This window comes from Puma concolor, chromosome C2, assembly GCF_028749965.1.
Source record: "Puma concolor isolate L17-30 chromosome C2, mPumCon1.1.hap2, whole genome shotgun sequence".
In the NCBI taxonomy this organism is placed as follows: domain Eukaryota; kingdom Metazoa; phylum Chordata; class Mammalia; order Carnivora; family Felidae; genus Puma; species Puma concolor.
In genome coordinates this window covers 41,492,585-41,520,381 of record NC_141675.1, presented here as the reverse complement: position 1 = coordinate 41,520,381, position 27,797 = coordinate 41,492,585, and the positions used below count along the sequence as shown (strand labels likewise).

Here is a 27,797-nt window from a genome sequence, read left to right as displayed (position 1 = left end):
TGCATACCTTTGTGGTATTAAAGAAGGAAAAGAGGACAATTATTTGAGAGGCAAGATCTATACACATACAGCAATTGATTAGATGTTAGTTAGTGGAAGGTGAGTTTCAAGGAAAACTCCTGATTTCTAGCTAAGTGCATTATAGTACCACCAATCAAAACAGGAAACATAGAAAAATATGCCTGGGATAAAATCAATTTTATTTTGAATCTGTTGAATTTGGGATGCCATTGCCAGGCCCCGATGGGAATGTCTAGTAAGCAATTGGATATATGAGTCTATAGCTGAGGACGAGCTCTCTGTGGAATCAAGAGGTTTGGGAATTTCAAATTTTTTTTTCAATGTTTATTTATTTTTGGGACAGAGAGAGACAGAGCATGAACGGGGAAGGGGCAGAGAGAGAGGGAGACACAGAATCGGAAACAGGCTCCAGGCTCTGAGCCATCAGCCCAGAGCCTGACGCGGGGCTCGAACTCACAGACTGTGAGATCGTGACCTGGCTGAAGTCGGACGCTTAACCAACTGCGCCACCCAGGCGCCCCGAGGTTTGGGAATTTCAATACAAAGGTAGTCACTGAAAACATTTGAAAATGTGAGATTACCCAGCAAAGATTTGTCAAGTAATGTATCCTAGGGAACATGGACATTTAGAGGTTATGTGGTGGGGGGGGGGGGGGGAGTTGTGAAAGAGGCAAAGAACTGCAAAAGTATGAGAACCAGGAGGGTGTGATGTCAAGGAGCAGAGAGCCATGAAGGGTCAGTAAATAAAGACTTAATTGTTTCCATTGAATTTGGAAATACAGAGGTCATTCGTGAACTATGCCAGAATCATTTCCATGGAGAATTAAGAAAGCAAGCCAGATTGCAAGCAGTTGAGAAATGAATGGAAAATAAGATAGAAATGCTTTTCAGTCGAGAAGAAGAGAAAAGTCTCCATGGTGTATAGGGAGAAATGGAGACAACAGGGTACTTTTTTCAGATCAGGGGCAAAGCCTAAATTTTGCCTAAGCAGAAGAAAGAAAAAAGAAGGAGTTGAAGATACTGGAGGTGGACATTTCAAAAGGCTAGGTGGTTTCTGGTGCATGTTCTCAATCCAGAAAGAAATATCTATATATCTGGAAATAGCTGTCTGTCTGTATCTATCTCTATCTATCTATCTATCTAACTATCTATCTATATGGCCTAAGGTCCAAAGGTTGGCACAGTATATTGCACATGTCGGCTAATTGAGATCGAGTCAATGGGACCAGGCTACCACATCTGAATTTCACATGTCTCCAGACTGGACTTGTTTGTTTTGTATGTGGTAAATATATTCTTGAAATTAAGAGTGCTTTGGGCCCTTTCTTCTATCCTGCATTTGTGTGTGTTTGAGTGTGTTTCCATCTGACACATTAGCTCCCTCTCTTCTGTGTTGTTTCAATCTTTATAATATGTCTGGATCATTTTCACAATCAGAAAAATATTGAAAATATTTCCATTACGAACCTAACAAGAATCAATGGCCTGGAGAAGTTGACTGACTTCTGACTAAAACATCTGACTAAATTCAGTGGGTGGGGAACGGACAGTTTCTTTCTTATAATATGGAAGGCACCAAATCCACAGGTAACATACACTTGAACAAGAAAAATATAGGGGCTCTTGGGTGACTCAGTCGGTTGAGCATCCAACTCTTGATTTCAGCTCAGGTCATGATCTCACAGTTCATGAGTTTGAGCCCTGTATCAGGCTCTGGGCTGAGAGCACCGAGCCCCTGTGTCTCTCAAAATAAATAAATAAACTTAAAAAAAAAAAACAGGAAAAATATATACAAACATTGAAAGCAAACAACTTATATGTATTCACTGGAAGTAGCCATTTTCAAATGTTCTATTATTTTGCATTATTTATTTTTAGAGCCTATAAACAAACCTGTTTCTGGTAGTCTTATGTCCCCCAAATTTAAAACTCATCACAGTATAATTATGATAGGAAGAAACATATTATGAGAATTGAACAAGAGCAGAGTAGAAAATAGGTTAACAAGGGGCACCCGGGTGGCTCAGTCGGTTGAGCATCCGACTTCAGCTCCGGTCATGATTTCACACTCCATGAGTTTGAGCCCCACGTCAGGGTCTGTAGTGACAGCTCAGAGCCTGGACCCTGCTTCAGATTCTGTGTCTCCTTCTCTCTCTGCCCCTCCCCTGCTCATGCTCTGTCTCTCTCTGTCTCAAAAATAAATAAAAATATTAAAAAAAAAATTTTTTAAAGAAAATAGGTTAGCAAACTTAACAACTGTCATATATTTGTGAGTATATATAATTGCTTACAAAGAAATCTGCTATTGAAAGCTAAGAGACATTGTTTTCAAAATCATTTGAATCATTGTAAAAAAATATTCACTAGCTCAATTACTGTGAACTATATATTAAACTACATTTCCAGTGTTTTCTTGGGCTATTCTTGGGCATTTAGTTTTTTTCTTCATGTAATTGAAGATCATTTTAGCAATTTTTTAAAAGTTAAGTGTTTTTTGTATTAAATTAATATATTAACTTTAAATGTATTGATTTTTGAAATCTTGAGTCTTCCCATTGAAAAGCATTGCTTACATTTCCTATATTTTACAACAAGCATTGTAATTTCAGTCTTCTTCATGAAGGTTCTATCCATTTCTTGTTAAACGTATTACTTTTTTTAAGATTTTATTTAGATCCAAGTAGGTTAACATATAGTGTAATAAAGGTTTCAGGAATAGAATTTAGTGATTCCAAAGTTGTCTCTATTGTGCATGGAATTTTTTAAAAAAATTTTTAATGTTTTTTTCAATTTTTTTATATAATGTTTATTTTATTTTTGAGAGAGAGAGAACATGAGCAGGAGAGGGGCAGAGAGAGGAGACACAGAATCTGAAGCAGGCTCTAGGCTCTGAGCTGTCAGCACAGAGCCCAACACGGGGCTCAAACCCATGAATCGCGAGATCATGACTGGAGCCAAAGTCAGACACTTAACTGACTGAGCCACCCAGGTGCCCCTATTGTGCATAAAATTTTATTTATTTTTTTTACTCTTTTCTTTTCTAGAACTAATGAAGATAATATGGGAGAAAAGAGGGAGAGCAGAAAATAAATTTAATAAATGCATTCATAAATATAAGAATTTAAAATAACTATACTACATAATATTTGAGAAAGACAGAAGATGTAATGATTGTAAAGATCCTGGGGTGGGAGTGTGATTCTGGCATTTAAGCATCAGAAAGAGCTAGTGTGACCGGAGCAGAAGCAAGTGAGTGAGAGAGGAATAGGGGAGGAGATCAGGGTTGCTAGGGCATATGGGTCACTATGGGGTCTGTGGCTTCTCCTCTGAGACTGGTAGAATAAAAGCAAGCAAGTCAACCTTTCTTTACTGTAGCGCCTCAAAAAACCTCTTTTTTTTTTTTTAATGTTTATTTATTTTTGAGAGAGAGAGAGAGAGAGCGCGCAGAGGAGGGGCAGAGAAAAAGGGAAACACAGAATCTGAAACAGGTTCCAGGCTCTGAACTGTCAGCACAGAGACCGATGTGTGACTCGAACTCATGAAGTGCGAGATCATGATCTGAGCCAAAGTCTGACACTTAACTGACTGAGCCACCCAGGTGCCCCTCAAGAAAACCTCTTGATGACCCATTCTATTCTTATTCTCCTGCACACAAGGCAGGAGGGATCTGCACATGATTCAGTTTCTTCTTGGCTTTAGTATAGGAACCCTGGCTTCAGAGACTGATCCGGCCCAAGAGTTCATGGTTGTGCATTAGCTTCCACACCAAGGCCACTATGGAACACACTGCCTCAGTGGCCCGCAGACTCCCATAAACATCAGCTTCCATCTGACTCAGGAAGAACAGACACATAGGATTCGGTGGCAGAGGGAAGGGAGCTAATTCCAGTCATCACCCTCCCAGAAGCTCCTGCTTCAGAACCTGAAACTATATTTATCTTGGTCCAATTGCACAATGTCTCTTTATTCTCACCTTCCCATATTTCAAAGAAATTGATAAAATAAAAAGCCACAAGTTAACACGAAGCAATTTCTATATCCCGATACGTAGCATTTATTTTCAGTATTTATTTGATATTTTACGATGACTTTTGTATAACAGATCATATTGTTCAACAAACCTTACTTTATTGTAAGCAATAGGCAAGAAGGCTTAGCTGTTTACAACAAAACTGTAGTTGGACTCTTCGCAGAACTATCTAAGGTTGTGGAATCACTCTTGCTTGAAACAATGAGTATGAATGTGATTAAAACAATGAATACCTTTTCGGCACTTATTTGTTATATATCATGCTAAATCCTTTATGCATGTGATTACCTCAGTCCTTCAAACAAGCCAGTGCGGTAAGCATTACTGACATTTTACTATTGCAAGGGAGGACATCTAGGGGGCACACACATGTCGAGTGGCAGGACTGCTCTTGTCTGCCTCTAACCCAGGGGACCTAACATCCAGTCACTGTTTACAAAACCACCCAACAAACGCAGAAGCACTCAAAGGCCACAGAACCTTTGCAAAGATATAAAGCTGTATTACAAAATCCTCGGTTCCAGGGGACCTGTTGAGACAGTGGAGCAGAGCAGTTCAAGACTTGTTTCAGTGAGCATCACACAGCTTTGTTTCAATGGAGAGCAGCATACAGGAGCAGCTGTCTGCTCTAATCTCTGCCAGGATACTCCAAGCCAAGAATTCCATTTTTAGCTCAAGGGCACTGTCTCTCTTAGAGATGTAGTTCTAAATTGAGGGCATTAACTGAGCCTCTGCTTTTCAATCTGTCTCCTGAACATCCAAGGGTATTATTTTGAAAAAAAAAAAAAGAATGATAAAGAACCAGAGAATCAATGTGCTATACTCAGCTTCTCAAATGACTGGTATGATTTCCTATCTTCATTATCAGCAGCAGCAAGTAGCATTATTATAATCATTATTATAAGTATTTGTAGGCAAACTCTTTCTATGGTCAAAGTGTTAGGTATGATCTCTTGCACTAACAAGTGAACCTCTCTAGTCTTTCCTTCTTGGGTTAAACTGTTGGGAGCTGGGTGGAGGTGGGCAGGTCTGGAATCTTCTGTACAATGTACTGGCCAGGCACCCTTTGAACCCTGTTCGTAAGGTGGTCCTTTGAAACTTCTGGAGAGCTGTAATGACTGGAAAGTGGTATACTGAAGGAACATCATTCGTCCTCCTCTGAAAATTCTATTCCTTGTTTTTAGCACCAACACATTGCAATGCAAAGTTACTTCTATGTAATTCAAATACTTCAAAACAACTGGCCCATTCTTCCTTCTTCCTAAATCTTTATTTTTCCAGTGTAAATATTTCTGGCTTTAGCTGCTTTTCAAATGAAGCTATATCAAGATGCACTCTCACTCTACTGACTCTTTAAGACACTTTACGTTCTGCAGCTCTATTTGAGATGAGGCCCTGGGAACTAAATGATATTTCAAACACGTTCTTTGCATTGCAGAGGACAGGTGAACTGCCTGGGACCTTCCTTGCTTGGACACTGGACATCTATCTGCTAATGTAGATTAAGTTTGCATCCACCCACGTGAGATGACTGAATCATACTGAGCGTGGAGTGTATGGAATCAGTTGGAATTTTGTTTATTTTGCGTGGATTTTGGCAGTTTACTAATTAGGGTTTTGTTTCTTCATTTTTCAGTGGATGTCACGTGACATAGTGAAAAGGGGACCGGACTTGAAGTGAGAGTATTTGGACTGAATTCTTACAACAACATTCATGAACTCATTCGACAACATACAACAAGCTCATAAATTTTTTTATTTTACCTCTCTGTTTTCTCATATTTAAGTTAAGCTTGATAAAAATTGAAGATAAAGTATACAAAAGGAGTTTCTGAAGACCTGTGTAATCATTAAGTATTGTTTTTTGAAAACTTAAAGTCAGAGTCTTTTCATTAACCCCTTTTGATTCCATCATGTGATTTTTGCCCAACTATTTCATTGCTAAAAGGCTTTTGCCAAGAGATAGGGTTAGCAATTATATTATTTTAAAAATATACAAAAAATATGGTTGGACTATATTGAGAAGTAACTGGTGTTTTTTTCATGAAGAAGTAAAATTGCTTTTTTGCAAACTATAGTGATATCATTTATTTCAATCTCAGTTGGGGAAGTGAACAATTATCCTGGTGTTCCGGGAAAGATGAGTGCCTGACTTTTTAAACAGAAATACTTCAAAGTCAGTTAATGCTTCTTAAGCAGAGATGGGCAGAGGGAGGAATGGGTGATGCTCTTAGTTCGTCACTGGTAGCTTCAAATTCTGGTAATTAGACTCACTGGTCAAAGAATGTCAGACTCCCTTAAGATCTCAAGGCTGCAATTCTTGACAGTGTTTATTGTTTATCACAGCAAAACCAAGTTGCTTTGAGAACAACTTCCAAGTAGAGACTTATTGAGGGTGATAGTCTCCTGTGACACAATGGCTACAGCTATGGCTTGACCCAGGCCAAAACGAACCCAAGATGAGTGCTTTTCTAATGTTCCTGGAAGGCTGTGATTGTACCAAGGACACTGCCAAAACTCCTCCCTGCTTTGCCAAAGCCCATCAGCAGAGTAATGAATGCAGAGGTGTAGGCTAAAGTGCCCATGGCAGTAAAGAAAACCAGATTGTATTTTGTTCTAACGGCACAAATCGTGGTTTCAGAACTGTGAAAAGCCAAACCTGAATGCTCTTCTGATGACGGATTACAAAGTAAGGAAGGACTAGTTTCAAGAACATAATGTGGGAGGAGATTATATTGTAGTTTGAGAGACAGCAACAATAATAAAGATGACAAAACTCTTGCTTAAAGATTAGCAGATCTACTTAGAACTTAGAAAAGCTTTGGGTTTGTTTCTACTAGGTAGTCAAAAAAAGAAAAATCATGTCCCTCTCTCACACTCTCACATTTCTTATTCCCCATCCCTCCACCTTGTCACCACCCCCCTCGGTGAGGCTAACAAGCAAACTGAGATCCTGGAACAGGATGGCGCACAATGAGGGGTGCTATGTCTGCACAGCAGAAGAAATATGTCTCTTCATGAAAACTACTAAAGAATTACACCTAAAGGAAACAATGATTTTATTAGTAAAATTTCAGTGTACCTACGAATTTTAATACTTTTTTCAAAAATATTATAAGAAAATGTAAGTACAGAAGTTGTGTTGAAATGTCGTATTTCACATGTCAGCATAGGAAGGAGAGTTAGAGATCCAAGATAATTTCTCTATAACTGAACAGTACCTGCTTTATTGGGCTTTCTTTCTTTCTTTCTTTTTTTTTTTTTTAAAGCCAGCCACCTACCATTCTCTACATCTTTACCTATACGTACTAGAAAAGCATCCATACTTTCCTAAGATGACCAGCATTTCTATCACAGATGATTGACTCAGGGACTGTTTTCTGTCATGTGAATACAGAAGCAGAGAAAGCCAGACCTTAATAAAATAAATAAAACAAACAAAAAGAACAATAGAAAATACAGAGAGACAAGAGATGGAGAGAGCATTTACTTGTTTCCCCAAAATATTAGAGGTAGACCTAGTCGTTAGTTTCTGGGGTCCACACCATAACAATTAAATCAGAATCTTTGTGGATAGAGAGCCCAAACACTGATATTTTTACAAATCTTGCCAGGTAAGTCTACAGGAAAGCCAGCTTTGAGAACCATGGTTTTAGACAGTTGCTGAGGCCCAAATGCATCTACAATGAGGGCTTGAAAGATACCCCTGTATCTGTTCAATAAATAATTCTTAGTTGATGTACTCCACCAGAATTTTAAAATATATCGTAGGTGCCATATTTCATTAAAATATGTTTTAATGCTGGGGTGCCTGGGTGCTCAGTCAGTTAAGCAACTGGTTCTTGGTTTTGGCCCTGCCATGATCTCATGGTTTAGTGAGTTCAAGCCCTGCACTGGGCTCTGCGCTGGCAGCACAGAGCCTGCTCGAGATTCCCTTTCTCCCTCTCTCTCTCTCTGCCCCTCCCCCATACGTGCTGTCTCTGTCTCTCTCAAAATAAATAAATAAACTTTATGGAAAATTAAAAAAAATTGTTTTAGTGCTATGTTACATTTTGATCAGTTGTCTCGGAGAGAAATTTACAGCATATTTCTGAATTGTCATTCCTTTGACCAGAGGTTTTTGTTTGTTTGTTTTGTTTTGTTTGCCTTTTTTTTTTCAAAGGTAAAGTTTCAGGGTTACGAACAAAATATACGTAATTGTATTAGTTTAGTAGGAGTCTCAGTTTCATGGTTTTCAACACAGAGCATAAGAAACTGCAGAATTTCCCAGGTTCCATTGTCCAGAGATCAATGACTACAGTTACTTCCTAAGTGTTACCACTTTCTGCAGATGTTCAGGAACATGATGTTTCTACCACCTGTATCTGCCTTTTAAGTAGGGAACATGTAAGTTTATAGAAAGGTGGACACCAAAAATTAATGAAATTTTTATTTTTTTTACATGAAAAGTACAATCTTCCAAGTGTTGATTTTGTCAGATTTTCTTAAAAACTTCTTTTGACTCCTTTTCCCCCCTTTGAAACCTTGAGCCAAATCTTTATTGTTTTTCTCATTCTTTGATGAGCTTTTCACGTATTTCTTCTGGTATTTGCTATAGATTCTTGATATACACTTCATGCACTGCAAGATTCAATCTGGTTTGGACATAATTTCTTTTTAATTTCATTTCTATAAACCCCTTTCTCTTTAACTTGGTAACTTACTCGCTATATCCAAATTAAGAAGAAATGTTCACATCACTCAGCTTTCTTACCTTAATGTCTTTCTTAATCTATCACTAACAGAGATAGATATTTATGTTTGCAAAGGGCATCTTCACATAATTTAGATTCTGCCTGTTAACATCCAGCAGTTTGCTTAGTCATAAAGTAAAGGTAAGTATTGTAAATCCAAATATTTCCCTTGATTCAAATAATAAAAACAATCATAATGCCTTCATTCTGAGATGATGATGTTCACTTTTCTTACATTCATACCCAGGGGTCGGTTACTGTATTTCCTTCAAGACTCGATGCGACTGTGTATCTGGCCATCTGCATGGTTGACCAACATTCCCTAGAAGTCAGAGTGGTTTCCATCACGGTCAATGGATCTCTTCTTGAAGTACTGATTTTGTACACTGTATTAGTTTGTTTGATTGGTTAGTCATTTTTGTATAGTATATTTCAACTCTCTGGAATCTGTCATAAAACAGAACAATCAAAATTTGTTTACTAAATTTTTAATATATATATTTTTAGAACTCAACAAGTGGGGTCATATCAAATTTTACTTCTTTTACCAAAATGTTCGTTTAGCAGCCCTACATTTTGGTTTTGCTATCATTGCTGTTAATGGACTCATTGGAGTCCATTGGAGTGGACTTAATGGAGTAATTGTTAGCACTCCAGAATTAATCTCATTTCCTCTTCCCTCTGTTTTAACTGTGTCTTCCTCTTTCATTGACTGAAATTTCTCTTTTGGTGCCATTCAATGAGTCAAACATTTATGGATATCTGCAAACCTTTCATTTTTTGTTTATTTTTTTAGGAGATCAAGAATCCTTTGATTAAAAGGTGGGGAATTCTTTTGTTTTCTTATAGGTGGACAGATTCACTGCTTCCAAACAGCCTAGAAGAGGAATGTATCCAAAGTAAGGAATGTTTTAATGTACTCTCACACTGGGAGGAAATATTGTTTTGTAAATTTGACAGCCATTTTTGATTCTATCAGCTCAGAAATGATGGCCAGGTAATCTGAAAAAGTATAACACAGAATTAATCAAACCAGGAGCTAGAAAGATTCAAAAGAGAAGTTTTCTTTTCCATGTTGCTGAAAAGTTTCATTTGAATTACTATTCAGTTGTGAAATCTTCAACAAGTACTTATTAATTGGCTAAAGTGCCAGGATTATACTAATTCATGGAGATTCAGATGTGAAGAAACTGGGCTGGGGTGCCTGGCTGACTCAGTAGGCAGAGCATGACACTCTTGACCTCAGGGCTGTAAGTTCCAGTCCCATGTTGGGAGTAGAGATTACTTAAAAATAATAATTAAAAAAAAATCTTATAAATAAATAAATAAAAGAAACTATGCTGATAGGAGCTTCAGTCTTAAATCATCAAAAGTTTCTTTGAAAGAGGAGCATTGGCATTATGTCAATGACAAATAAGAATAAAGATTTAGGGGCGCCTGGGTGGCGCAATCGGTTAAGCGTCCGACTTCAGCCAGGTCACGATCTCGCGGTCCGTGAGTTCGAGCCCCGCGTCAGGCTCTGGGCTGATGGCTCGGAGCCTGGAGCCTGTTTCCGATTCTGTGTCTCCCTCTCTCTCTGCCCCTCCCCCGTTCGTGCTCTGTCTCTCTCTGTCCCAAAAATAAATAAAAACGTTGAAAAAAAAATTTTAAAGAATAAAGATTTAAAGGTTTGTCACAGATCAAACTGGAACTTAAATGTTTGTATTCTTTTTTTGGTGTTTTTTTCCAAAACATAAAGATGTAATTTTGTTGTACTTTACAACAATCTATTGTTAAGACTGTAAATGAAATTTAAAGCAGGAACAAAAAAATAATTTTTTTAATGTTTATTTATTTCTGAGAGAGAGACACACACACACAGTGTAAGCAGGGGAGGGGCAAAGAGAGAGGGAGACACAGAATCTGAAGCAGGCTCCAGGCTCTGAGCTGTCAGCACAGAGCCTGATGCGGGGCTTGAACTCACAGAGCGCAAGATCATGACCTGAGCTGAAGTTGGACGCCCAACCGACTGAGCCACCCAGGTGCCTCAGGAAAGATAAATTTTCAACTGATGCTATTCAGATTCTATTCTCTTTAGCTTAAATAATTTATAGTTTGAATTAATGTAACTTGGTTGCTTATTTCATAAACTTCCCCAAGCAAGTAACAGTCATTTTAACTAGGGGTGCTCCTCTTTACTTCCTTACTTTGATTCATTCTTTTGTTCTGCAAATAATTTAGGGCTAGTTATGTGTCAAGTGCTGTGCTTGGCTTAGCTCAGACTTCTTCCAAATTAATGAAAGAATCAGCACAGATTTTCTGCAGCCCAACTGGATAGTCTCTCCACTAGTCTCTCCACAAAACTTCTGCACTTGTTTTCATCTTCTGGTACATCTGACAGGTACACTCCATACAAATTAAACTGAAAGTCAGGAGGTCTGTTGGATGTACTCTTATGAAGCTATAGTGTTCCTCCTCTTGTGGTGTTGTTCAGTACACTTCTCATGCATTCAGAAATCTTAATTCTTTGGTCCAATAGGCATGTATTATCTCCCTCCACTGTAAAATGATGGACTACTATTTCCAAAGTCTTTCTCATACAATTCAATGAACACATCAATGTACTAACCTTTTTTCTTTAAGTTATTTATTTGGAGAGGGAGAAAGAGCACACTTGGATTGGGCATGGTATAGAGGGGGAGAGAGAGAGAGAGAGAGAGAGAGAGAGAGAGAGAGAGAGAGACTCAAGCAGGCTCTGTGCTGTCAGCGCAGAGCCTGACACAGGGCTTGATCTCACAAAGTGTGAGGGCATGACCTCAGCCGAAATCAAGAGTTGGCTGCTCAACTGATTGCGGCCACCCAGGCGCCCCATCAATGTACTAATTTAATGAGACTTGTTTTCTTCAAATTGTCTCGTAGATTTACATTTTTATTGAAATATGAGCCTTAAAGACACTTTCCAACTGTCTACTGCTGGACAAACTATTTAGGCTACCTCTCTGTGTCACATAGCCTCTCTGTTCCCTGTCCTTCCTCTGCCCTTCTCTACCAGAAAGTGTAGCAAGATTGAGGTATTTTTGAAAAATGGAAGATAACAGTAATCCCATTTTTTTTTTCTTTACAGGTCAAGGATTTCGATTTCTTTTTGCTTTTCTTTGTAGATATGGTATATTCACCTAACCCCTGGAGCTTAGTAGAGGTGGAAAAGTATTAATGTGAAAGAGATGTGAAACTAAGAACTGATAATGAGAGTGAATAGCATCCCATAACACAGAGGTGCAGTGGGAGCAAGTGGAGGCTCGTTGGGAAGCAGGCAGGAATTATTGCATCATTAAGGCCACGAGGGAAATTTCTATCACCTATATGCAACCCAGAGTCTCTTTTACCCATGGCTTCCTACATGTAAGACAGAGAGAACACATGTTTCTGAATCAGGTTTGTTATTCCTGTTTTTTTATACATTAAAAAAAATGTTTTTTCAATTTAAGTTTAGTGCTTTCAAATGGAGGCATTACCCCACTATTTGTCCCTTAGTTTGATTTCCAAGGAACCCAAAGAGATGGCTCAGGATACTTTTAAAATATCTGTTGAATGAAATGATAACAGAATACCAATTTGATGTGTGCTTCGACTCTTTTGTTTTATTAGAACTCCAAAGGGGGGCGCCTGGGTGGCGCAGTCGGTTAAGCGTCCGACTTCAACCAGGTCACGATCTCGCGGTCAGTGAGTTCGAGCCCGCGTCAGGCTCTGGGCTGATGGCTCAGAGCCTGGAGCCTGTTTCTGATTCTGTGTCTCCCTCTCTCTCTGCCCCTCCCCCGTTCATGCTCTGTCTCTCTCTGTCCCAAAAATAAATAAACGTTGAAAAAAAAAATTAAAAAAAAAAAAAAAAGAACTCCAAAGGTTGAATTTATTAGCTTTCCAAATTATGTAGGAGTATGAGCTTATATTCCTCACTGTGTAAATTCAGCTCCAAATCTTCTGTAACTTTTTTAGTTTTCTGGTTCTAGATTCTCTCTTCCTGCAAAACACCTTGTGGACTTGTTTGTAGATAAATATAAATATTTTTAATATTTATTTTAATGTTGATTTATTTATTTGCAAGTGAGCGAGCGGGGGAGGGACAGAGAGAGAGGGAGAGAGGGAGAATCCTAAGTGGGCTCCATGCTGAGCTTGATCAGTGCAGGGCTTGATCTCAGGAACCAGGAGATCATGACTTGAGCTGAAATCAAGAGTTGGAGGCTTAACGAACTGAGCCACCCAGGTTCCTTGAGATATGTTTTTTTTTTAATTTTTTTTTTCAACGTTTATTTATTTTTGGGACAGAGAGAGACAGAGCATGAACGGGCGAGGGGCAGAGAGAGAGGGAGACACAGAATCAGAAACAGGCTCCAGGCTCTGAGCCATCAGCCCAGAGCCGGACGCGGGGCTGGAACTCACGGACCGCGAGATCGTGACCTGGCTGAAGTCGGACGCTTAACCGACTGCGCCACCCAGGCGCCCCGAGATATATTTTTTAAAAATCACCCCATGCTTTTTAGTATAATTTTACTTCAATAAGATTGAAATTCTCTTTCTTCTTGATAAATCATTTTTATTTGTGCTTCCTTGAGGTGATATTGAAATAATTTTGATTAGGGTTTCATGTGTTCCCCCAAACACTTCAGTCATTCTTTTCCATTCTTTATTGCTGTATTCTTGAAGATGCAACCCACTTTCCACTTCATGTATCAAAGAAAATTTGAATAGATGGTATAAATGAGTTCAAGCTTTTTTAAGTTTTTTTTTTTAAATGTTCATTTTATTTTTGAAAGAGAGACAGAGTGCAAGTGTGGAAGGGGCAGAGAGAGAGGGAGACACAGGATCCAAAGCAGGCTCAGGCTCTGAGCTGTCAACACAGTGCCTGATGCGGGGCTTGAACTCAAAAACCGCAAGATAAGACCTGAGCCACGCTCAGGTTGGCGAAGTTGGTGCTCAACCAACTGAGCCACGCAAGCACCTTGAATATGAGCTTTTAAAATCATATAAACTACATCCATGGGCACAAAATAACATGTAAATGTTTCTTTGAAACCACTGTCAATTATATTTTCAACATCATAGAACATGTGAACATTCAGAAAACTAGTGAAAGGCAAACTCTCCCAATTTCCACAGAGAAAAAAGTGCAATATTGACTTATAGAAATCTTACACACACACACACACACACACACACACACACACACACGTTCTATTTTAATTTTCTCTGGTTGCTTTAACAAATTGCCACAAACCAGATCACATTAAATAACAGAATTCTATTCTGTCACAGTTCTGGAGGCTAGAAATTTGAAGAAAAGGTGTTATTAAGGTTGATTCATTCTTGCAGACTCAGAGGAAGAATCACTTCTATACCTCTCTCCTGGCTTCTGGAGGTTGCTAGCAATCCTTGGTGCTCCTTGGCTTTATAGACACATCACTCCGATCTCTGCCTGCATTGTCACATGGTGCTTTCCTTCGTCTGTCTCTGTGTTCCAATTTCTCTCTTCTTATAAGGCACTAGTCATTGGGTTAGGACCACTCCAATTTAGTATGGTTGCATTTAAATTTTTTTGTCAATGTTTATTTTTGAGAGACAGAGAGGGACAGGCATGAGCAGGGGAGGGGCAGAGAGAGAGGGAGACACAGAATGTGAAGCAGGTGCCAGGCTCTGAGCTGTTAGCACAGAGCCCAATGCAGGACTTGAAGTCATGAACCGTGAGATCATGACCTAAGCCAAAGTCAGATGTTTAACCGACTTAGCCACCCAGGCGCCCACAGTATGGTCTCACTTTAATTTGATTACATTCATAAAGGCCCTATGTCCAAGTAAGATCACAGGCACAAGTACCAAAAATTAGGGCATTAAGATCTTTTAGGGGGATACAATTCAATGCACAATACACTACAATATCAATTTCAGGCAAATTTATAGTATTATTTTTTAAATAATAGAATGTGAGCATTTAGCAAAAGGAGTGGTAAACAACATTAACAAATTTGTGTTCTCAAATATCAAACTTATGAAGTGCATACATTTTCCTTTCCTGCTTGTTACTATAGAGAGATCATGGGACCACCATGATGAACATTGTTTTTAACATACATGTAGCACAAATGTTCATTTTAATTGCTTTGGGCAAGAAAGAAAAAAGTGGCTATATAACAGGACAGTCTAAGTGGATTTTTAGCTGGTTGAACAATTATCAAAAGTATTAATTAACGAATTTCTTTCATCTTGAAATTAGCCTCTAGTGGTAACTTAGCAAATTCTTTATTTATCCCAGCAGTTGTATCAGTGACATAAATGTAGACGTTAAAAAAGTAGACATAAAAAAGTCAATGTATATGACAAAATCTAAGAAAAAAGCTAACACAAAAGGTTAACAAAATACAGATTCAAATTAACCTTAATAGGCTACCTCTAATTTTAGTCATAAAGCTGTGGACCTAAATGGATTTAATGAAGAAAATGAAATTATATAGGCAAAATACAAGTTTCTCTTTCTAAAATAAAAAAGTCAGTTGCTCGTACAGACTCTATATCTGTAGTTTTAAAGAGCTGGTTTGATGATACTGTCTATAAATGGCTAACCACATTGTGTTCTTAAATTGCCATTAAATGAGTTTCTGGGTGAGACCCCCCCTAAATTAGCCCTAAGTCAGCAGGTAAGATTCCAAAGAGAGCAAAAAAACTTCCATTATGTGCACTCTGGAGAGAAACAATTTCATTACAAGGATTTCTGTTTTTACTGACTTTTCCTGGTTAATGTGCCAGAGAAGTCAGTTTGAAACACAACATTTGTAACAAGTCCATCCATAAGGAGAAATCTGACAATGAGAAACTTTACCCTGAAGCATATTGTTGCTGGCATCCTGTTCGTATCTAATGCTGCACACGAATAGAAATATTTCCAGTTGCACAAGTACTCTTTACACTGATTAGTTGGAAGGAAAGTTCATTTTCACGGTCAATGTTATAATGTATGAACATTGTAGGGGCCATGGAGTACTCTGACTCCAAAATTTTTGAGAGTAGCTAGGAGGATGATCATTGAAATCTGGGCAATTCACCTAATATTATTTGCTGGCAAAAAAAAAAAAAAAAAAAAAAAAAAATCAAGGAATACTTTAGCTGCTGGGAAAAGCCTTTCTCCACCATGCTCATATCCTTCCGCCCCCAACTTCAGCCTACTCTCATTTTTTAAAAAAATGTTTATTTGTTATTGAGAGACAGAGAGAGATAGAACGTGAGCGGGGGAGGGGCAGAGAGAGAGGGAGACGCAGAATCTGAAGCAGCCCCAGGTCTGAGCTGTCAGCCTAGAGCCTGACTTGGGGCTAGAACCCACGAACCGTGAGATCATGACCTGAGTCGAAGTTCGACACTTAACTGACTGAGCCACTCAGGCACCCCAGCCTACTCTCATTTCTTATGAATTTTGTTTACTCTTTTGTTAAAATTCTTTGGGTTCCATTTCCCTTATATCTTATGCATAGACCTTACTGGACTAAAGAACGGAGGTCAGGAAATAAAAGATCATCTACCAAATACTAATAAGTAAAATTTCTGTCGTATACAATGAAAAGACAGACTCCAGGGTCACTAATGTTGGGGTTTAATCACCACAAATATACTAGAAATGGTTACTATGCCCATAAAGCTAACATAATTGGGCCTCAATCATAGGGTCCTATTGATATTTCGTTGTGTTACACAGTATCAGACCAACTATTAAAAAGTAATTAATAATTCTAAGTAAGCTAATCTCAATGTAAGGAATCTGCAATCATGAAAAAATAGAAGTAGCAAAAAGAAAGAGCGTTCAGTCTTCAGAAGAAAATATTTAAGGAAAAGTGGATAGCAATTTACAAAAACTTAAAAGGCTATCGAATTAAAGGAAGAAATATCTTTTGGAACAAAAAGTAGAAGCAAGCAAAAACAAAGAATGTCTTGTGGATATAGATTTTAATAAAAAGAACTTTATAATAGTTGGTTTCTCTAGGAATGAAATACTTGAAAATGTTATGAGTCTGTGAGAGTTAGAATTTCAGTAATGATAAGTTAGCTTGGGGGCACCTGGGTGGCTCAGTCAGTTGAATGTCTGACTTCGGCTCAGGCCATGATGTCGCAGTTCATGAGTTCAAGCCCCACATCAGGCTTGCTGCTGTCAGCACAGAGCCTCCTTAGGATCCTCTGTCCTCCTCTCTCTACCCCTCCCCCACTTGGCTCTCTCTCTCTGTCTCTCTCTCTCTCTCTCTCAAAAAAAAAAAAAAAAAAAAAGATAAGTTAGCTTGTACTGGAATAACTATCCCTTGGATAATAATGAACCTGAAACAATTACTTGAAGACATTGGAGAGCTGTCAAAAGCAGTCTAAAACTGTAGAGGATTTGACCAGTAAAAGAAGAGAATTATAATAACTGAGTGAGATCCATGTTTATTCAGCCATTTCCCTGTGGACAGTCCCCAGTCCTCAGGTGCAGGGCAGCTACAACTCAAGTAGAATCTTCAGTTTTATTGACTTGTGATGTCAGTGAAGAGATTTCAGGCTGCGCATTGAGGGTAATATCAGAAAGTAAGGTGATACAGAGGGAAGAACATTAACATTTGCCTGTAAAAAACCCTGTAATTCTTGACTGACCATTGAACTATACATGTGCTGGGGAGTCCCCAGTGATGACAGCAGAAAGTAACAGCTGAAAGGACTGGACAGAGGCTTCTTTTGCTGTTCAGTGCCAGGAAACAGAGTTTGGAATATGAGGACTGCCAAGGATAGTGGGGCTTGGTAAAACCTTCAGGCATTTGATAGACTGGCCTTAACACAGTATAAACCAAAGGTCCAGAAGTTAAAGATGATCTGCCTTCAGCTACATGTCTGAGAACAATTAATCCTTTTCAGAGAAAGAAGACAAAAATCAGAAATTCTACAATAATTATCCACAATATCCTATACACAATAAAAAATTAATATACATCCTAAGAAACAGAAAATTGTGGCTATGTCAAAAAAAAAGCTACCTATGCAAATAGATCCCAAGGTGAAACAAATATTGGAACAGAGTAGTAAACAGGTATTATAAATATGTTCAATAATTTAAAGAAAATGATGGTCAAAATGAATGAACAGGTGTGCAATCTCAGCAGGTACATAGAAGCTGTGAAAAAGAACCAAATAGGAATATAAGAACTGAAAAATGTAATATCTGTAATGAGCTTAACAACAGATTGAAATAAGGCCAGTAAATTATGAAAAGCAAACCATAGAAATTATTCAATTTAGAGAGAAAAAAATTGGGGGGGTGCCTGAGTAGCTCAGTCGGTTAAGCATTGGATTCTTGATTTCGGCTCAGATCGTGATCTCATGGTTCGTGAGATAGAGCCCTGCATTGGGCTCCGTGCTGACAGCCCAGAGCCTGCTTGGGATTCTCCCTCTCCTCTCTCTCTGCCCCTCTTCCCATGCTCTCTCTGTGTCTCTCAAAAAAAAAAAAATAAACATTTAGAAGGAGAGAGAAAAAAATTGGAAAAAAGTAAATAAAGTCTTGGTGACCAATGAAGTAACAGTAAGTAGTCTAATATACATTTAATTGAATTCACAGGAGGAAAGGAAAGAACAAGAATCAGTTTGGGAAGTAATTTAAAGGAATTATGGTTGAAAGTTTAACTACCCTCAACCTACCTATCTATGACACTCAGAGGAAACTAAGTAGGATAAATACAAAGAAAACCACACATCATAAACTAACTGCAGAAAACCAAAGCTGACACATTTCATCTCAAAAACCAGTAATACGAATCCCATCAGATAAAATGGAGGTTAAAACTGTAAATTGTAGGGGAAGAAAAAAAAAATCTGTTCACCCAAAATTCTATATCCAGTGAAGATACCATTAAAATGTATATAAAATAAAAATATTTTTAACGTTTATTTATTTTTGGGACAGAGAGAGACAGAGCATGAACGGGGGAGGGGCAGAGAGAGAGGGAGACACAGAATCGGAAGCAGGCTCCAGGCTCTGAGCCATCAGCCCAGAGCCTGACACGGGGCTCGAACTCACAGACCGTGAGATCGTGACCTGAGCTGAAGTCGGATGCTTAACCGACTGAGCCACCCAGGCGCCCCAAAATAAAAATATTTTTAGATTAAAAAAGCTGAGCGAATTTGTCTGGAGTTGTCCTATACTACAAGAAATACCAAAAGAAATTCTCCAGCCCAAAGGGAAATGAGGTAAGTCTCTATCTACAAGAAAAAATGAAAAGCAAAAATTATACATATGTGAGTAAATATAAAAGTTACCTTTTTCTTTTCTCAATCTCTGTAAAAGACAACTGACTACTTTATCAAAACATAACATTTTATTCTGAGGTCTATAATCTGTGTGCAGGTTAAGCATGAGAGCAATGGCACATAGTGTTGAGGAACCAAAGAGTCCGGTTGCAAATTTCTTAATTTTATATGAAGATGTACAATATTAACTCTAAGATGTTGGTGATTTAAGAACAATCGGTACAAACAAAATAATACAAAGAGGTGTAGCAAAGGAGCAGAGCAACTCTAATAGGATTAGTACAAAAGAATAATGAATTTGTCATCCCTCGAAGTATTCAAGTAGAGATATCATCAGATTAGGAATTTCAGAAAGACAAGGGTTTGAATCATTTTTATTCCCCTGAAAACTTCTGATTTGGGCACAAGACACACTTTCCATTATTTCTCCCTCCCTCCACCTCAAATCAGTGTGTTTCACAAGACATGCCTTGCTTTTGAATTGTTTATCTTTCATGTGGCCATTGTGGGTATTTGCATTCATAAGCTCAATTTCTTGACCACTCTTGTGAATTTAGAACAAAGCTAATAAATAGTGTTATATTTTGCTGTAGTTTTGGCACTAGTTTCTTTTATGCTTTCCATGTGGCTTTCTTTCTGTACTTATGTAATGCCTTGTGCAATGATTACTGAGAAATACAATATGAACTTTTAAAATCTATTCTTACATGCATAGTGACAAAATAGCATACATATAAAAGAAAATGGAAAATTCCAGAACTCCCCTCCCATATGCCTTCCCCTTTCCAAACTTCTCCCATAGTGGAGCACTGCCAAGTACTTCTCAGTGCTTAATGTAATTCACTTCTGCCCAGTTCTGAATTTTAGACTCCCCTAGCTCCAGTCAGTGACTTGTTCGCCCCAGGGACCACCACAAACCTGAACCCTAGGAGTTTCAAAAAAAAAAAAAAAAAAAAGCATTGTGCCTAACAATGGTAATTAACAAATGGCATTTTTCTCCAAAGGTCAGAAAACTAGGCAACCCTGCTCCCCTCCCCTCATTCCCGGACTCCCTCCCTCCAACATCAAGTTGGCCTCCAAACCTGTGGAAAAGAAAACAAAATGCCTGGGACGGCACTGTGTTTCCAGCTAGCATTGCATTGCCAAGGCCAATTCTCCAAGCCAAGGGTCTGGGGGTGGGAGCAGATGCAAATTAACAGGCTCTTGCGAAAGAGCCTTTCCATGCTCTGTAATCTCGGTCAGCAAAACTCTTCCTCACAGGCTGTGGAACCTGCGTCTCTGATTAGATGCAACCGTCGACTTGCCCTTACCTTTCTCTTCCCCTCACTCTAGAGCTGCGACAACCTTTCTCCCCGGGTCCCCCTCCCGCTCCTTTCTCATTCGGAAGCCCACGCCTCCCGGGACCACCGACCCGAGGCGCCTGAGCGCGGAGCGCCGGGCGCGGGGGGCGGGGGGCGGGGTCGGAGGCCCGCGCGGCCGCGCGCCCCGGGGGAGGGTCCGGGCGAACCGGGACCACGCCCCCGAGCCCCGCGCCGCCCCCTCCCCTCCAGGCTTTAGTTTGTTTTTAATTTGGAAAGCCCTCCTCTTCCTGCCCCCTTCCTCCGCTCCTCCTCTTTTCTCGGCCCCGCTCCTCCTCTTTTCGCGGCTCCGCTAGGAAAGTTAGACCCCGGCCCGGCGTCGCGGGTGCCGAGCGGACGGCGGGCCCGGCGGTGAGTGGGCCTGCAGGGCGGGCGAAGAGCGGGGTCCCGGCGGTGGGCGCCGAGCTGCGTGGGGAGGGAGGCGGGGGCCTGTGGGCGTCCTGGGCTGGCCCTCGGCGGCCAGCTGCGCGGCGCGCTGCTCCCGCAGGTGGCGCGGGATTGCGAAGCGCCTCTGCCTTCGCGAGAGGAGGCGGGACAAGCAGAGACCTCTTTCCAACCCAGAGTTGGGGGTCGGGACCCCTGGACCTTAACGTCTGCCGCATTGGTCCCGGGGTGAAAGCTTTCGAGTGGGGAGACCGTTGTGCCGCAGCAATAGCGCGCTCTGGGAGAGCTGGCTGCGCTTCCCGGCCCTCCCTGGCCCCTTTCTAGCTGCTCCTGCGGGAAGAAGGTGCGTTGCCCGGGTCGCTCTCGCCACCCGCGGGTCTCTGTACCTCAGGCCGGGTCCTGCCTGATCAGGCTGCCGTTGCCGCTCTCGCAGGCATTCCCTTGGCGCAGCACTCACGGAGGCTAGGCTGGTTCGCAGGTGAAGGGTTTTGTAGTAACTTCGCACGTTTGGAGGGCAGAGTGGCGGGGGTTGCAAAAGAGGACCCTTCTCTCATTCTAAAAATGCGGGCTCACTGGGGAGATGTAATTTATTTCGGGGTGTACTTGCGTTGTTTCTGTAAAGTGAAACGTTTATGTTTTAAGACAGATTTTTCTTTCATTTATTTTCTGGTGTTTTTTATCTTCCCTTAGAATCAACAACTTGAGTTTTTAATTTTACATTGCATGTTTAAAAATGTAGCTGCCATGGGGCCCCTGGGTGGCTCAGGTCGTGATCTGGCAGTTGCTGAGTGAGTTCCAGCCCCGCGTCGGGCTCTGTGCTGACAGCTCGGAGCCTGGAGCCTGCTTAGGATTCTGTGTCTTCCTCTCTCTGTTCCTCCCCTGCTCGTTCTCTGTCTCTTTCTCTCTCAAAAATAAACATTTAAAAAGTATAATTTCTCTAAGAGAATCTATAAATTAAATAGATTCCTGATTTTTTTTTTTTTTTGGTTTCTAAATCAACTGTTCAGTTCATGTGGAAAAACAGTATGTATACCTTACTGTATGATAAAAGGGATAATCAAAGCTATAGTGCAATGGAATAGGGAATAGACCAGAAAAATCGCTGAAACTACAGAGACAGATTTAAGCGTAAAGGAGTGCTGCCATTTTATAAAACATACATTTAAAATCTGGTAGTGGGGAAGAAATGACATGTAATTAATTGATCATGCTTAAATAATCAGGTATTGGGGAAAACTCATAATAAAACTGGAACGTTCTCTCATTCTTTGCACACACATGTAATCGAGATGACTCACTAATTTGAATCTGAATGTGTGAAACCTGAAAGTAAAAGAAGAAAACCTGAATGAATATTTGTAAGCATAGCATTTGGGGAAAACATTTTTTGAGGTTGATACACAAACCTACAGCCTGTTTAGGAACATGATTCTTTTTACGAACATTTGCACGCAGAAAACATACAAATTGGGGCGTTGTTAACAGAAAAAGAATTAATTATGCTAATATGCCTAGAACTCTCATTAATGACTTTTAAAATCAACAACCCAATTTGATTATACAGAGTCCTTAAAAGCAAGAGAAATGCAAATGAGAAGCTATATGAAGACTCAGCCAGGCTAATTATCAGAAAAAATGCAATTAAAGTAAGACAGTTTTTGCACATTTTACTGATTTTGAAAGTCTGATAATACTCAGTATTGTTGATAATGTGCTGAGAGAAATACAGTCTAACAAACTCTTAGTGGAAATATATTGATAAAACTTTTTAATGGTGATAGCTATTAAATTTTTCTTTTTTTTATTAAAATTGTTTTTAATGTTTGTTTATTTTTGATAGAGACAGACAGAGCATGAGTGCGGGGAGGGGGTCAGAGAGAAGGGGAGACACAGAATCTAAAGCAGGCTCCGGGCTCCGAGCTGTCAGCCCAGAGCCTGACGTGGAGCTTGAACTCACAGATTGTGAGATCCTTACCTGAGCCGATGTTGGACACTTTACCAACTGAGCCACCCGGGTGCCCCTATTAAAATTTTCAACTATTCATTCACTTCTTGGAATTTATCATGCTGTTCAATGTACAAATAAATGTGTCAAAGATGTTCAGAGTAGTGTTTCTAATAACAGAAAACCTGGAAACAATTTCATAACTGTTGATTGGGATTTGGTTACATAATTTATGGTATATCCAAAGGTGGGATAATGTGTAAAGTAGAAATATGTCCAAAGTATATTATACTTTGGAACACAAAAAACAATTGGAAACAAAGTATGTATGTGTGTGTATATATTTGTGTGTGTGTGTGTGTGTGTGTGTGTGTGTGTGTGTATACACATATATATAGAATAGAATACACATACAGTAACATTTTTCTTTTTTTTTTTTTTTTTCAATGTTTATTTATTTTTGGGACAGAGAGAGACAGAGCATGAACGGGGGAGGGGCAGAGAGAGAGGGAGACACAGAATCGGAAACAGGCTCCAGGCTCTGAGCCATCAGCCCAGAGCCCGGCACGGGGGCTCGAACTCACGGACTGTGAGATCGTGACCTGGCTGAAGTCGGACGCTTAACCGACTGCGCCACCCAGGCGCCCCCAGTAACATTTTTCTAAGTAATAATTTATATTTTGCATATTCATGTTTTCTTTTTCTTTCATTTTTTTTTTTTTTGAGAGAGAGAGAGACCCTGCAGGTGCGTGTGCCCCTGCTTGTGTGGGGTGGGGTGGGGAGAGAAGAAGAGGGAAGAGGGAGGAGCAGAGGGAGAGGGAGAGAGAGTTTTTAAGCAGGCTCCATACCCAGGCTAGATCTCAGGACCATGATTTCAACACCTGAGCCAAAGTCAAGAGGCAGCCACTTAACCGATTGAGCCACCCAGGTGCCCCCTTTTAGTTCTATAATGTATACATGTCTAAAGAAAAATGATATAGTAGGAAAAATTACAAAATAATAAAGATCCTGAAAGTGTAATTTGTAATTTATATAGAATCATTCCTTTCTGGATATATTGGTTGTCATTCAATGTAGAAAAAACATATTTTCCTTCACAGAGTTTTCTATATTGTTCTCTTCATTTACTTCATTTTTGAATGCCCCTTTTCAGCTTCTTCCTTTGAAAGTGACTTCCTTTATCTCCATCCTTAATGTTGAGTGCTATGATGTTTCCTAGAGGCATATAACTAAAAACTTTTGCCCGAGGGATTTCACAGCCTGTTAACTTTTTTATAAATAAAAATGCAGAAATGTTCCTGTTCTATCTATGTCAGCATTGTATTAAAATTAAAATTATCCTTTGGGGCGCCTGGGTGGCGCAGTCGGTTAAGCGTCCGACTTCAGCCAGGTCACGATCTCGCGGTCCGTGAGTTCGAGCCCCGCGTCAGGCTCTGGGCTGATAGCTCGGAGCCTGGAGCCTGTTTCCGATTCTGTGTCTCCCTCTCTCTCTGCCCCTCCCCCGTTCATGCTCTGTCTCTCTCTGTCCCAAAAACAAATAAAAACGTGGAAAAAAAATTTAAAATTAAAATTATCCTTTATAGTACTTAAGGATGAGAGAGATGCTTAAAAAGAAAAATAAAGTATAAAAAGTAAAAACGTATGGCAAAAATACAGAAAAAACAAATGACAAATTTGGGAAGAAAATTCGTAAAATTCTAATACTATTCATATCAATAGCAAAAAAGATCTTTAAAAAATAGCAAACAGAAAAATGGACAAATGACCATTGGACAGTTCACAGAAATGGAGATGAAAATTACTTTTAAACATAAAAACTTCTCAACTTCCTCATAAGATTTGTAAAATAAAATGTTTTTACCTTTCAGATTGGCAATAACAAAAATATTGTTAAAACATCATACTAGGGGGGTGCCTGGGTGGCTCAGTTTGTTAGGCGACCGACTTTGGCTCAGGTCATGATCTCACAGTTCATGCATTTGAGCCCAGCGTCGGGCTCTGTGCTGACAGCTCAGAGCCTGGAGCCTGTTTCGGATTCTGTGTCTCCCTCTCTCTCTGCCCCTCCTTGTTCACGCTCTGTCTCTGTCTCAAGAATAAATAAACATTAAAAAAAAATATCATAGTAGGAATCTAACACATTTTTGTCTCGCATATGAATGGATTCAAATTCTTTGGAGTACTGTTTGACAATGCATGTCAAAATAAAATGCACAAAATTTGAGCCAGCAGCTGTGCTTCCAGGAATTTAATATACAGGTATACAAAGAAGTATATATTAGCATGTTTTTAATCACATATATTTGGAAACAATTTAAATTTTCATCATTAATGGGCCAATTAAAATGGTTACCAGAATGGAAGCGTATGGGGGTGGGGCATGAAACAGATAATGGGGATTAAGGAGTCTACTTATGATGAGTGCTGGGTGCTGTTTGGAAGTGTTGAATCAGTGTATTGTATATCTGAAACTAACATAAAACTGTATGTTAACTAACTGGAATTTTATTTATTTATTTATTTATTTATTTATTTATTTATTTATTTATTTTTTAATGTTTATTTATTTTGTAAAGAGAGACAGAGTGTGAGTGTGGGAGGAGCAGAGAGAGAGGGAGACACAGAATCCGAAGCAGGCTCCAGGTTCCAAGCCATCAGCACAGAGCCCGATGCGGAGCTCGAACTCACGAACCGTGAGATCATGACCTGAGCTGAAGTCGGATGCTTACCGACTGAGCCACCCAGGCGCCCCATGGAATTTAAACAAAAACTTGAAAAAAATGGGCCAATTAAGTAAACTGTTGTTGGGCGCCTGGGTAGGTAGCTCAGTCGGTTAAGCATCTGACTTCAGCTCAGATCATGATGTCATCGTTCATGACTTGGAGCCCCGCATTGGGCTCTGTGCTGACAGCTCAGAGCCTGGAGCCTCCTTCAGATTCTGGGTCTCTCTCTCTCTCTCTCTCTCTCTCTCTCTCTCTCTCTCAAAAATAAATAAACTGTTGTCTAGCTATTGAAAAGAATAAGTTTATATGAACTGTAGTCAACATCAAGACACTTTAACAAGTGAAGAAACAAAATACAGAAAGGTATATAGAAGGCTCATTTGTATTAAAAGGCATATTATTAGTTTGTGTATACTTAGATAATCTATTGGAAGACAAACTCGTTGCCTTTTGAAACGGAAAATGGGGATCTAGGTAGGAGGGATTTTTACTTTTTTGTGGTATAAATACATGTACCCCTTGGTGCTTGATTAATTCCAATTCCAGTGTTTGCAGATAATACCTATTTTCAAATATGTTTTTATAAATGTAAGGTTTCTTGTCGAAATGATTTCATTGTAGGTCACATGCTATCCTGTTTTGTTAGTTTATAATACTAGAAGACTAGCCAGAAAATGAGGCAATAAGGCATTCTCTGGTAATCTTTCAGGTATCGTAACTGGCATAGTAATGTTTTCTTAAATGTGTTGTATAAATAGTATGCTAATATTACTCTTCTGATATTTTTTATGCTCTAAGTAAAAAAACATTTTACCCTTGAAAGCCAAAATGGAGAGGCCTAATATTCTTTTAAATGATTTAAACTAATTTAGTATGTTTAATTAAAGATATTTATGAACTGTGGCTATCACTTTGCTTCCATTTAATCTCATTCTTTTATTTTAAAATAAAGCCAAATAACCAGCCTCCAAGATTCTTATCTGCTAAAAAGAAGGAAATATCCCACCATAAACCCTTTGTTTAGGAGGAACCATGTGGCTGAAATAAGAAATATGTTTATATAAGTTCTCAAAACATAATATAAATAGATTAGATTTTGCGACCATTTGTATTTGTTCCCAGTGGAAATTAATCACATTTTCTCCGTAGGGCTGATGTAATTAAATAAAGAGATGTTCTGCAAATAGTCTTAATGAGGGATTCTGTGCACCTTTGGGACATTTCTACTGGGGACAAATAGAAAAATTTCTACTGCATATTTTATTCCCAAATAACAGACCTCGGTTTATCTTGTTAGTGCAAGCCTCTGTAATTGCTTTGTGAGTAGGATAGTTTTCTTAATTCTAGCTATGTGACAGCAGCTTATTAAGTTGCCAAGGTGTGGAACAGGAAATGACTGAAATCTTCATAATCATTGGACTTTAATCCATTCATATTGAACCCACTCATCTGTCCAGTTCCCTAGTAACCCAAGAAACCCATAAAGCGAATCAACATAATTATACATGCTTACAAGAGCCAAAATTTTGGCTGAAAGTCTACAAAGAGAATTGTAACTTGGAAGGGTGAGTAAAACATTTCATCTTTGGTGAACCTGAGATCTCCATAGTTATAGATACACTACAAGAAAGTATTTTCTATTTCAGTTCTATTTCTTTTTATTTTCTTTTCAATTTGGATTATAAAATCTATTAGATTATATTCCTTCTATGAGAGTGAAACGTATCACTTAAAAATTTTACAGCAAGGGACGCCTGGGTCTGTCAGTTAAGCATCTGACTTTGGCACAGGTCATGGGCTCGTGGTTCATGAGTTTGAGCCCCACACTGGGCTTCACATTGACACTGCAGAGCCTGCTGGGATCCTCCCTCCCTCTCTTTTTGCCCCCCCTCTTCACAAAATAAATAAACCTAAAAAAATTTTATAGCATATTTTGGATTTCTTTTGAACTTTAGAAGAAATTTACCTGGGTGTACAAATGAGGTTTGAGGAAAAATTTAGATAGGTATTACATTAGTGAATTGAAGATTTAATTGAGTATTAAGATAATGATTCCCTTTGAAGATGAATTTTTACTGACAAAAGAGATGTCGTAGATCTGTAACTTTGGGTGGGTGGGTGTGTGGTGAGGGGTATATCAAAATCACTTGGGAAATGGTTTCAAACCTCATACACTGGAAGAAGTCCCCTAGATTGGTGGTTCTCAAAGTATGATCCTGAATCAGCAGCATCAGCATCACCTGGTCTGATATGCTCTATGGCATATTTGGAATAGTTTCAGATTTCTTTTATACACCCACTCCCTCTTCCTTGAGAATATTGTAC

At 39.3% G+C, this 27,797-nt stretch overlaps 1 long non-coding RNA gene across 1 annotated transcript; it reads left to right on the top strand.

Moving 5' to 3' along the window:
- Positions 1 to 12,657: 12,657 nt before the first annotated feature.
- LOC147577212 (uncharacterized) lies at positions 12,658 to 19,657 on the top strand. Its single transcript, XR_015240029.1, has 2 exons — positions 12,658 to 13,024; positions 13,258 to 19,657. It is a non-coding gene; the product is annotated as an uncharacterized LOC147577212 (long non-coding RNA).
- Positions 19,658 to 27,797: the final 8,140 nt, after the last annotated feature.